Below are 12,686 nucleotides of genomic sequence, written 5' to 3'. Positions count from 1 at the left end.
ATATACGATGAACTGGGTACACAGGAGTCCAGAGAGACAAAAGGACTAATGAGTCAGGGAAGTCTCCCTGGAGGAGGGACACTGGGAGGACACTGTTGCCCATCCAATTTCCTGATTTTGCTGTCTGGAAGAGAAAGGTGGAATGGAAGGAACAGAAGTTTCCAGAGCCTTGACAAAGGGACAGAGGTAAAATGGTCAAAAATGGTCAATACCCGGCTGTGAGGTCAGTGAGGCATGCTGGGGTGGGAAATACATAGAGTTATATCTAGAGAGGAGGATCAGATTGTAGATGGTGTTCAGTGCTGGGGAGACGAGTTCAGACATGAGGCAGTTGCATTTCCAGCACAGAAATTACATGATGAGAGCAGGGTTTAAGGAGGATTAGCAGGCAGCTCCCATAGGAGATACCAAGAATTAAAGACTCTTTGGGTTAGTAATGACTTCTTTGTAATAATGCTTACAGTATGAAAAAAAAAGTTGACTTTGAGATGCAAGCACTGTGTGTTGTACATAATGCTTCCAAAGGGTTTATACCTTGATATGACTTAATCTGCACTATAAGTACCGGAGTGAAGGGATTAGTGATTTAGGAAATCAACAATCAGGAGGGTCTGGGTTGAAGAAATTTGGGAGCTGGTGTAACACTAGATGTCCAAGTGTTGACTTCATGAGGTGGTATGAGAAATTGCAGAAGTTGGCTAAGGACCGTGTTCTGCAAGAGCACACTCACAGGAGGAATACCTGGAGTATCCCCAGAGACAAGTGCTGGAGTCCAGGAGAACCTCCAGGAAACTGTCCCAGACATGGTGAGTAATGTGACACCTGCAAGCAACCTCACTGCACTCACTGCCTGATTTTGCCCGTGTTCACTCATTCCTTCATGTATTCACTCAAATTCTTTCATTTTTTCAAGTATTTACATCCGCTAAGGTGCTATGGAAGGTACAGATTTCAACAACGCATGACATGCTCTCTATAATCCAGTGAGAGAGAAGAAAACTCACATGAATGATGGCAGTTCAGAGCTGCTGTTCTCTTCTTCCCCTCTCACTCCTCCCCAACATCCCCTCTTTCTGAAAAACTAAAATATCTGTTGTGTTGGTAGCTGACTAACTCTCACTTTTCCTTCATGAGCTTCAATGTCAACATTCGCTTTTTGTTTAATAACAAGAGTGAAGATACTCGGTAAGAAGTTTCTAGAGTTCCTTAATTTTCCCTTCTTTCTAAGGGGTGTGAATTGGAGGAAGTTTCTTTGGTTTGTCTGAGCTGAGGTATGGAGGCATATGGAACAGTCTGGAGAAAGGGGGTCTCCCTTAGGGGGAAGGGGCCAGGCTTCCTGAAAGAAGGGAGAATGAGAGTTGGATTGAGGGGTGAGAGATTGCTCCAGAGAGAAAGAGAAGGGGAGGCAGGCTGGAGGAACAGAGACTGTTACGACAGAGATTGGTGGGGACAGAAGAGAGAGAGGGTCTGGGCACCCATGTGCACAGAGGGATATGAGAGGAAGGGACTGTTGCCTATTGGGGGGAAGTTTTGCTGTGTGTTACCCAGTGAAACACTTGGACCATGGCCTGCACTAGGGCTATTTTTAAGGGTTCTGGGTGGGGGTGGAGATATTGAGATGTTAATAGTGTGAACCGGTGCTAAGACTGAAGGCAGCTTGGTCTTATTTAGGGGTGTTCCTGCTACCTTCAGCTTTGCAGTCAGGTTTCCTCATACTTCTCTGTCTGTGCATATTTGATATCTGAGCCTATTGGCCTATGAGCCGATAATGGTTATAGATAGGACTTTTTATGGCTGCTGCTTGGCCTTATGTTCTTTACTCTCCCTCTGGAACATACTGCCAATTCCACCATTTTCTTGGCTACTCCTTTGGCCCCACCTAGCTAGCCCTCCCCTGATGGAATGCTTCTTCCACATTTCTCTTTAAACTTGGAGGTCTTCCACTGATCATCTCATCTACGTATCTTCACCTTCAACATACTCTGAATACTAGGCTTTTATGAAATTTTGATTCTGACAGTTCAAATTATCACCTGATTCATTCATAGTCTATATACATCCGAAAGTCAGAAATACAGATATTTGGGGATCCCTGGGTGGCTCACTGGTTTGGCACCTGCCTTTGGCCCAGGGCGCGATCCTGGAATCCCGGGATCGAGTCCCACATCAGGCTCCTGGCATGGAGCCTGCTTCTCCCTCTGCCTGTATCTCTGCCTCTCTCTCTCTATATATATATCTATCTATCGTGAATAAATAAAATCTTTTAAAAAATTGGAAAAAAAAAGAAATATAGATATTTGTATTCCTCCAAAGGACACATGGTGCTCAGATTATAGTTCCTTTAGATAACCACACAGCTCCCTCCCTCGTTTCATTCAGATCTTGCATAGAATAGCAAGACTTCTGCTCACTCTCTAACTTCTCTTCCTGCTTTATTTTTCTTTATCACCTGATATATTGTGTATTTATTTATTAAATTGGTGGATAACTGTCCTCTCTGCTCTCCTAGAATGTAAGCTCTACAAGGGCAAGGACCTTGCCTGCATTTCTAGGCCTGATACTGTGGCTTGCATAAATACTCATTTGGTAAATGGATTACAGATAGATATCAGGTACTTAGGCAATGTGGAACTGAATTATAGAACTGGAAGTGCATGTCTAAATATAACCTCATAAAACAAGAATTTAACTTTGTTCAGATTGAAATTTTTGAGTAACTGGAGGTTCAATCTTTTCTTTCTCTTCCATGGGAATTTTTAAAAAGTTCAAAAAACATAAGCTTAGGGGTGCCTAGGTGGTTCAGTCAGTTAAGTATATGCCTTTGGCTCAGGATATGAACTCAGAGTCCTGGGATCAAACCTTGAGTTGGGATCCCTGCTTGGTGGGGAGTCTGCTTCTCCCTCTCCCTCTCCCTTTGTGCATTCTCTCTCTCCACCTCTCCCACTCCCTCAAATAAATGAATAAAATATTTTTTAAAACCCCAAAACATAATCTTAACTCAGATAAAACAATAAATAATTAAATGGAGAAGATTATACTTAATATTTTCAATTTATAATATTTAAGAAAAGCAAAAAGGTAAAAATTCATGACATTCTGATATACTAATAAGAAATATTTATAATTTTTTTGTAAGGCAATTTTTCTTTTGCTATGCTAGACTTGGACTACATATTTATTTATTTATTTTTTAATTTTTATTTATTTATGATAGTCACAGAGAGAAAGAGAGGCAGAGATACAGGCGGAGGGAGAAGCAGGCTCCATGCACCGGGAGCCTGATATGGGATTCGATCCCGGGTCTCCAGGATCACGCCCTGGGCCAAAGGCAGGCGCCAAACCGCTGCGCCACCCAGGGATCCCTGGACTACATATTTAAACTGGCACTTGAATGTACGTCATATGCCTTCTAAAAAATATTGTGAGTTATATATCAGAAGAATTCATGGAACATGTAGGCAAAGGATTTCTACTTATAAAAGGTAAGTATAAAGCAAGCAACTGGTTAATTGCCTCCCAAATCAAATAATGGTGAGGCTACCTCTCTGGGAGCCCCCAGCATCCCTTCCTAGAATCCTAAGCACAGCCTCTCCGACTCAGAAGTAACATAACCCTGACTTGTACGATCATCTTTCACCTGCTTTTAAAAATAATTTTGCAAACCACATTTATAATTTTTAAAGCTTTGTCAAAATAATCATGTACAGTGTTAAGGAAAAAATAAGTAAAATGATGGTTTCCTGCCTTCTCCAGTACCGCTCTGCAGAGGCAACTGTTTCTCATTTTTCATGACATTTCTTCTGGTAGGTATCTCCACGTTTTTTAATAATAATGCTCATATTGTGATTGCATGATATAACTATTTTTTAAACAAGATTTATTTATTTATTTTTAGAGAGAGCGTGCACATGAGTAAGAGGAGGGGCAGAGGGAAAGAATCTCAGGATGCCTAGATGGCTCAGCAGTTAAGGGTCTGCCTTCAGCTCTGGGTGTGATCCTGGGGCCCCAGGATCGAGTCCCGCATCAGGCTCCCTGCTGGAGCCTGCTTCTCCCTCTGCCTATGTCTCTGCCTCTCTCTCTCTCTGTCTCTCTCTCTATGAATAAACAAATAAAAAATATTTTAAAAAAAACAGAGGGAAAGAATCTCAAGCTGACTCCCTGCTGAGCGGGGAACCTGACGCAGGACTCAGTGTCACAACTCTGGGATCATGACCTGAGCTGAAATCAAGAGTTGGATTGGGTGCTCAGCCAACTGAGCCATGCAGGCACTCCATGATGTATCCATATTAAGAGGGTGGGAGAAGAACAGAGAAATGAGTTTGCCAACAGAACAAAAATCTGAATTATATCTGACTTGTCATTAGCAACACTGGAGGCTAAAAAAGCACTGAAGTAATTTTTCAACATTCCAAGAAAAAATGATGCTTAATATAAAAATCTACTGCTAGCTAAGGTATCAATGAAACATGAAAATTAAAGACAAGGATGAAGAAGATTTAGTACCGACATATCCTTTCTAAAAAAAGTTACCTGAGGATGTACCTCAGTAAACTAAGGGAGTAAGGCCATAAAAGAAGGAAATGTGGAATCCAGGCAGGAATTTAAGATAGTGAAGAGACAGAGTAATTTCTGTGCAAGAGTCATGATGGTCTCAGGGATCTCAGGGACAAAAAAGGGGATATGATAGAATACTTGATTAGATAAAGAGATCAGATAGGCTTGAGAATAATATAATGGCAAAGATTCTCAGAAACACAAATACAAACTTGAGAGGGGGGAAATCAAAAAAGCTATACAAGAAAAGAAGTGCAATCAGAGTGATTAATAGCCCTACAGCAAACAATATTTTTATAGTCACAATAATGTAAACCCTGTTGCTCATTTTCAATGTCTTAGACAAAAACTGTTGAGAGAGCATGAAAAGACTTAGTTTGGCCACGGAACAGATTATAAATGTCATAGAGAAATTTTCCTGTGTCCTCAATGTATACATTTAATGATTATATGTCTAGGAGACTCGTGTCCTTCACCTCAGGGAATGTCTTATAGTTCCCATTATCTATTTCTCCTTTTGGTAACTTAAACTAATCAGATGTGGGGTATCCTAATTAGCCCTCTGTGATTCTTTTTTTTTTTTCTTCTAAGAAAATCTTTGTCCTTTCTTTGAGATATGTCTTTGAATTTATATTGCAATGTTTCTGTTGAATTTTTTTAGTTTTTACAAATTTATTTTTAAAAAGATTTTTAAAATTTATTTGAGATAGAGAGGGAGAGAGCACAGTGGGGGTGGAGGTGGGAGAGGGATAAGGAGAGAGGGAGAGGGGAGGAGTAGAGGGAGAAGGAGACTCCCTGGTGAGTAGGGAGCCCCACGTGGGGCCAAACCCAAGACCCTGGGATCAAAACCTGAACTGAAGGCAGACGTTTAACTGACTAAGCCAGCCAGGCATCCCTTACAAATGTATTTTTAATTTCCAAAGGCTATTCATACTTCTCTGATATTCTTCTTTCATCGTATCCTGTTCTCTTATGATGCAGTATCTTCTCAAATACCTCTGAGAATACTAATTGGAGGTTTCTTTCTTCCCTTCTTGTTTCCTATCTTTAGTCATTCTTGTGTTTATTTGTATTTATCTTTAATGTTGTGAGGTTTCTTCAAATATTTGGTCATCCTCAGCTGTCTTTACTTTACTAATGAGGCCATAAGATGTTACTTGATACTTTTTTTTTTTTTCACCTGGATAGGGCTTATTAATTGAATCTTCACCTTGTGGTGATCTAGTTTTGCCAATTACTTGCTGTGTGATCTTAGGCAAGTTATCTGACCACTCTGTGCTTGCGTTTCTTCCTAGAGCTGTTGTGAATATTAAATAAATTAATATATAACATAGTCATTATAGTGCTATATAACTTTTTTCTATTTGTATTATTTCTACTGTGACTACTCGGCCGAAACCCAGATATCTGGCTAAGGAACTCCTAAATACCAACAAGCCAAGGAGCTTATCTGTGAGGCTGTTACATTTTGTAGAGAAGAGAATATGGTTGTTTTTTATTAGGAGTGAGGTGATGCAGTGGGGAGAGCCTATCTGGCTGCTACACACAGAGAGTAAGAGTCCAACTGCTCCTTTGTACTATTTTATTCATCACCACAATTTCACCTCATCAATCACTCAGCTGACATTTATGAGTTGCCTAGTGCCCTAAGTTCTGCTCTACAAAAGATTTCCTTCTTGGTTCTATCCTCCTCCAACCTCCTACTTATGCAGTATGAGTTTAGCTTCCTCTGTTCTCTTTCTTCTGCCACCACTCTTCCAACCACCGTTTACCCTCCAGAGAAATCTTTGAAATGTTATCTGCTGAGAGTCCCTCTGCCATTACTATTTATCACATTTTAAATACCTTTATTTTCATTTTAGTGGCAATAAAATGAAGCATGCCTAATCCACCATCTTTAAATCAGACATGCATAAATTCTCTTGACAGAGTGCCAGGTTCCATGTATGAAATCCTGGATCTTTTATGTACTTTTCTTACACTTGTAGGGTCCTTTAAGCTTAAGCGAGATGAGGAAGGAAGGGAAGAAAGGAAGTGGTCGCCAAAGTGACTTGATTTAGTTGTGGTCCCTCAGAAGACCTCTAGTTCTACTAATGCATTCCATTCCTGGAATGATCCAGTTGATCTGAATTTGCAGTCAGCAGGAGAGAGGGTTTTAGGCAAAGTTTCAGGAAAGATATTACAAGTAATAATAAAAATAAATCACTAAAAGAGTGAGATATAAATTACTTCTAAGTTCTGAAGTTATTATGAGCATTTCTTTTACCATAACTACTACCAGATCATTCCTTCATGATGCTACTGCTGGAAATCTGTACGTATATCAGCTCAAGAAGATTTTGGGCTATTTCTGCAAAATGCAGTAGTAATTTTATTATGAATAACATAATAATGGCATATGATTCACTATTTTCATTACATTTATTGTATGTAGATATTGAGTAAACCTAGGCCATCGCTTTGAAGCTCAAGTTGGGGGAATTCACAATCATTTGTGAAATCTAAACATCTTAAAATTTTTCTTTTAAGCAATAGTAACTTCAATAGATTATGAACTACCCTTCAAACAAATAATTACGGAAATAATAGATTGGTGATCACAACCATAATTAAGGAATTTACTAATAGCTAATCCATGTTAAAGGAAAATATGTTCCAAAAAAAAAAGGAAAATGTGTTTTAACCATGACATACATTATTAATTAGGGACTAACTAGAACAACAGAAACCATTATACAGATTTGTAACAGAGAAAGTTTAATGCAGAGAATTTATTATGTAAATTGATGGGTGACTGAGAAGTTGCAGTTAGTGACAGTGGGAAGTCACCTACAATGCTGAGCTGAGGGACAATCAGAGAGGGATGATATTACCAGAGCCCAGGGGTTGGGATCACCAATAGCAGCAGGAAACACAGCAGGCCCTTCTGGCAGGGGCTGGAGCCTTGTTACAACTACTGTCAGAGATACCACCCAAGGGCAGGAAGCTTGGGAGAAATACCCTGGTCTTTCCCTTCCTTCTGCCCCATTGCTTCTCTCTAGCTGAGTGCATCTGGAACCCAAGTGACCAGGCAGTCTCGGAAACCTGTCTGCAGTGGTCAGTCCCCTGAGACACAGAGCAGAGCAGGTGAAGGGAAGGAATGGGTCTGAAAGCAAATGGGCGCAAGAACTATACAACATATACATTATATTATAGACCATATGGACATTCCTTCAGCTAAATATATGACAAGTACTGATGTACAATATATGTACGTATAACTCTGTAGTTACGTCTGTACTCAGATTAAATTGGAACCATAGTCTTGGCCAGGTGAGCAAGGAATATCTTAATGGATTAAAATCAGGTTCTGACGAGCCATAAACAATTGCAAACAGAGCTATCAATTAAATGAGGTTTCTTGGGGTGCCTGGTTGTCTCAGTGGGTAAAGCACATGATTCTTGATCTTGGGGTTGTGAGTTCGAGCCCCACCTCTTGTTGAGAGATTACTTAAAAAAAAAAAAAAAAGGGATCCCTGGGTGGCGCAGCGGTTTGGCGCCTGCCTTTGACCCAGGGCGCGATCCTGGAGACCCGGGATCGAATCCCACGTCGGGCTCCCGGTGCACGGAGCCTGCTTCTCCCTCTGCCTGTGTCTCTGCCTCATTCTCTCGCTGTGTGTGACTATCATAAATAAATAAAAATTTAAAAAAAAAAAGGAGGGTTCCTTCAAGGATCCTCCAATTGATCTGTCCATTAATTCATCAAATGCTGACTGGCATGCCTGGTTTCTGCTCATTTAAAAAAGAAAAAAAAAAAAAAAGGAGGGCAGCCCGGGGGGCTCAGCGGTTTAGCTTACCGCCTTCAGCCCAGGGCATGATCCTGGAGACCCGGGATCCAGTCCCACATTGGGCTCCCTGCATGGAGCCTGCTTCTCCCTCTGCCTGTGTCTCTGTCTCTCTCTGTGTCTCTCATGAATAAATAAATAAAATCTTAAAAAAATAAATAAATAAAAAGGAAGAGTAAATGATACTCTTTTATTTTTTAAATTAGGAAACACATCAACACATTTTGGACATGCAAACCATTTCCCTCCTTTCATTTTACATCTAATATTAACACTATGAGCATGCAATCTACAACTTCCATGATGGCACGAATGATCTGCCCACGCAGAACTCACAGACTGTGTGGTTTTTTAAACCAAGGACACCTAAGTTTAAGATTCTTTGGTAAATTTCATGGGACTATCAAAGAGTAATATTCTGAAACCTAGGCTTTACAAATAATGAAGAATAGAACAGTTCTGCGATTCTTCCTTCATAAGAGCTAGTAGTGGAAGTGCTGCGCTGGCTGTTTTCCCACACTAATTTCTTCCTGGCAGAGGGCAGAATAAAACATTCACAGTAGACAGTGCCTTCTTTCAAAGACTCAAATCCACAGGGTATGTGGAGAGAAGAGGGCTTGAGTCTTGGTCTCCTTCCGACGTGAACATTAAGCTATAAAGAAAACTCCGGAGGGTTTGAGAGATGCCTTGGGCTTGTACTGATGCCTGGCTCCATGGACTGGGCTGGCTGAGCCCGGCTGGACATTGACTCATTTGCCATTTACCCTGAATGTCAGTGTCTCTTCCCAGCCCTCCTCTGCTCCCTTAGCCAGAATGTAAGCCAAGAGGAAATAAAAACATTAAGAAGCTATAGACTGTGCTGCCTTTTCCATTCTTACCTTTTGTTGCAATGGAAGAATAGCTTGGATGAACGAAAGGGAACTGCACAATTAATTCTAATAATTATAATAAAAATGGGTAGAAGGGAGAAGAGGAGAAAGAGCAGAATAAAGGGGGAGGAGCTAAGGAAAACACTTCCCCAGTTAACGGAAAGCACTGCCCCCTCACACCCCACCCCCAGCTTCAAGGTTATTCACAAAGAAAGTCTCCTGGTATCTGGTTATGGGGGTTGGCTAATTACTGGGGGCATTAAAATAGTTGGACCCCGAGGCCAGCTAAATCAGATCCTCTGGGGTCCAACTAAATCAGGAGGCCAGCTAAATCAGATCCCTGAGCTCCAGGTGTGCGCTCGCTCAAGGACTCTGGGGAACAGGCTTTAGCGAGAAGTGGGGGAAAGGATGGTTAGCAGCGGCTGCTGCCCCAGGAACAGAAGATGGGCCAGCGGGTAGCCAGGGCCTGTGTGGAAGCCTCCGGAGCCTGCCATCTGGGGAGAAGACAGGGGCCCACGTGGGGCCTTCCCCTTGTGGGGATGGTGTTTCTTTTTCTTCCTTTCTTTTCTTTCTTTCTTCTTTTTTAAAAAGATAAAACATAAAAAAAAAAGAAAAAAAGATAAAACATTCAGAGCCACACACACACAAAAAAGGTCCTACCTGGGTGAGACCCAGGTGTCAGTATTTTTAAGATCTCTTTGATTCCAATGTGCAGCCAGAATGGAGAACCTCAGAAGTGTGCCCCACCTTGAGGATAACATGGCCAAAGGTGAAAAGCAGGAGTTCTGGAGGTGACCGGAAAGGAACCACAGTCACTATTTAGAGTAGTAGCTCCCAGTTGGGGGCTGTACCAGGAAATTTCTTCTCACTGGAAAGCTCAGTAATCTGGAAACTGCCACGCCCAGCCCCTCCTGAGGACTGACATTGCCTTCTACTCACATGCTCTGAGCAGAAATTCCCAGTGGGGGTGATCTTGTCTACTGGGTGACCTTTGGGAAGTCCATGGGGGTGTTTTCAGATGCTATAGTGATGAATAGGTTAGGGCTTGGCCAGGAATGAGGAGGCCAGGAGGCCCTTAGAATGGATGAGGGAGGGATAGGGAAGGAAACTAGCATTGGAAACCTCTCAGACGCCAGGCACTCTGATGGGCCCTTGTGAGAGGTGCGAACCCTCACCTTGTCACTTTTCCACCCCCAACACACGCCTGTGCACATGCCTACTGATGCACTATAGCCTTATACAGCTTTTCTGAGTGTAGGGAGAAGAAATGTACCAATGCAAGGAAGCTAAGAGATGGAACCCAGGGATGAGACAGGAGAATACTCTCTGCATAAAGCCAGAATAATTAGCTCACACTGAATAGGGTCAAAGTTGAGTTAACAGAAGCACTATGAATCTCCAATGCAGACAGATGGGATTGGGAAAAGAACAAACTTATTCTCACAGCATGAGGTCTGCTTGGCCTTAGATATCTTAGGACAGAAAGAGCAGCACCCTCAGCAAAACTCCACCATTCTTTAAAGCTCATCTCCCTGTGTCCCCTGTGGGACAGAGTTCACCTTTTCCAACACAACAAGCCCGATATCAGCTGTCCAGGCCCACAGGTTCATCTGCAAGGGCAGCCCTGTAGCCATTCCATACCTATGTCCCGAGGATTGACCCTGGCCAACCCTCACCATCCCTCCCAAAGCCTTTTTTTTTTTTTTTTTTTTTTTTAATGTTGTGTCATCCCAGGAACACTGCATCTCCTTTTCCCACAGAAATCACCAGAGCTTCTTCCCAGGCCAGACATCTATCCAGAAGAAGTACCACATCTTTTCAACCCACTCAAACACAATCTTACCCAGCTTCCTTCTTTCGCCCACTTCCCACCCTCACCTCCCACAATCTGGATATTATGCCCACTTCTCAACCACAGCTATTTTTCCAGAGGTCACCAGGGCTCTCCTAACTACCTACTCGAGTCGCCTCTTCTCAGGTTTTTGTTTGTTGAGTAAATTTTAGATTTTCTGAAGTTTTTAGGCAGATAGAGAAGTAAATTAGTATAATGAACATATACACCTATTTCCTAGATTTAACCATTGTCAACATTTTGCCATAATTGTTTCCTTCCTTTTGTTGAATATTAAATAACAAATTAAACATTCTGACATTTCACCCTAAAATAATTCAGTATGCATTTCTAAAAAAAAGAACATTTTCCTATACACCCACAGGATAATATCACACCTAATAAACAATAGTTCTATAATACAAATTTTCCACACTCCAATTTCCTCATCTATTCTAGAAGTGTTTTAATGGCTAGTGCATTCAGACCAAGTTGCAATCATGAATATCTACTGTGTATGGTGGTTATGTCTTGGTTTTTACCAGTCACTGCACTGTGGCATCTGCTTCCACTAGGCAGTTACTTCTTGGAGGTCCTCCTTTGGCTTTTATAACATCAGTTCTCTCCTCTTCATTGCCTACTTCATTTCCTACACTTGACCATCTGTTTTCATCATAGAGCCTTCCTTTGCCACTTGTCTTTTCAGGGTGCTTCATGGAATTCTGTCCGTGGCCGCATTCTCACCTGAAACTTACTTCCTAGGCAATTCTGAACCATATTGCACTGTATACCACATTTTGTTTATTTATTTATTAATTTATAGGCATTAGGGTTGTTTTTATTTTTTGGTTATTATGAATAATGCTGCTGTGAATAGAATTTGTATATAATCCATTGTATTTGAACACAAGTTTTTGTGTGGATAAATGTTTTAATTTCTCTTGGGAAATATACCTGGGTGATAGATTGCTGGGTCATATGGTAATCTTACATTTAACAGTTTGGGAAACTACCAAATGTTTTCCAAAGTGCCTTTACTGTTTTACAATCCCACTAACAATATATAAGGGTTCCAATTTCTCCTCATCTTTGTCAACACTTGTTATTGTCTTTTTTTTAAAAAAAAGATTTTATTTATTTATTTAAGGGAGAGAGAGAGAGCGTGCGCTAGCGATGGGCAGAGACAGAGACAGAGGGGTCAGTAGACTTCCTGCTAAGCAGGGAGCCCGAAGCAGAATTTGAGCCCAGGATCCCAAGATCATGATCTGAGAGCTAAAGGCAGCTGCTTAACTGACTGAGCCCACCCAGGTGCTCCTATTGCCTGTCTTTTTTATTATAGTCATTCTAGAAGGTGCAAAGTGATAGCTCATTGTGGTTTTGAGTTGCATTTCTCTAATGGTTACTGATTTGAGCATCTTTTAATGGGCTAATTGGCCATTTGTACTTTTTTTTTTTGAGAAATGTCTATTGAGATTTTTGTGCAATTTTTAAATTGGGTTGTCTTTTTACTATTGAGTTGCAAGAGTTTTTATATATTCTAGAGACGAGTCCCTTAGCAGAGATATGATTTTCAAACATTCTGTGGGTTGTCCTAGGATGCTTTTGCAT

General features: G+C 41.2%; 1 protein-coding gene across 2 annotated transcripts in view; it reads right to left on the bottom strand.

Moving 5' to 3' along the window:
* ZBTB38 (zinc finger and BTB domain containing 38) overlaps window positions 1-12,686 on the bottom strand; it is a 130,407-nt gene that overhangs the window by 94,823 nt on the left and 22,898 nt on the right. The window lies entirely within an intron of this gene.

Source organism: Vulpes lagopus, chromosome 19, assembly GCF_018345385.1.
Source record: "Vulpes lagopus strain Blue_001 chromosome 19, ASM1834538v1, whole genome shotgun sequence".
In the NCBI taxonomy this organism is placed as follows: domain Eukaryota; kingdom Metazoa; phylum Chordata; class Mammalia; order Carnivora; family Canidae; genus Vulpes; species Vulpes lagopus.
Note: the sequence above shows the minus strand (reverse complement) of the source record. Positions and strands in the feature narration are given on the sequence as shown.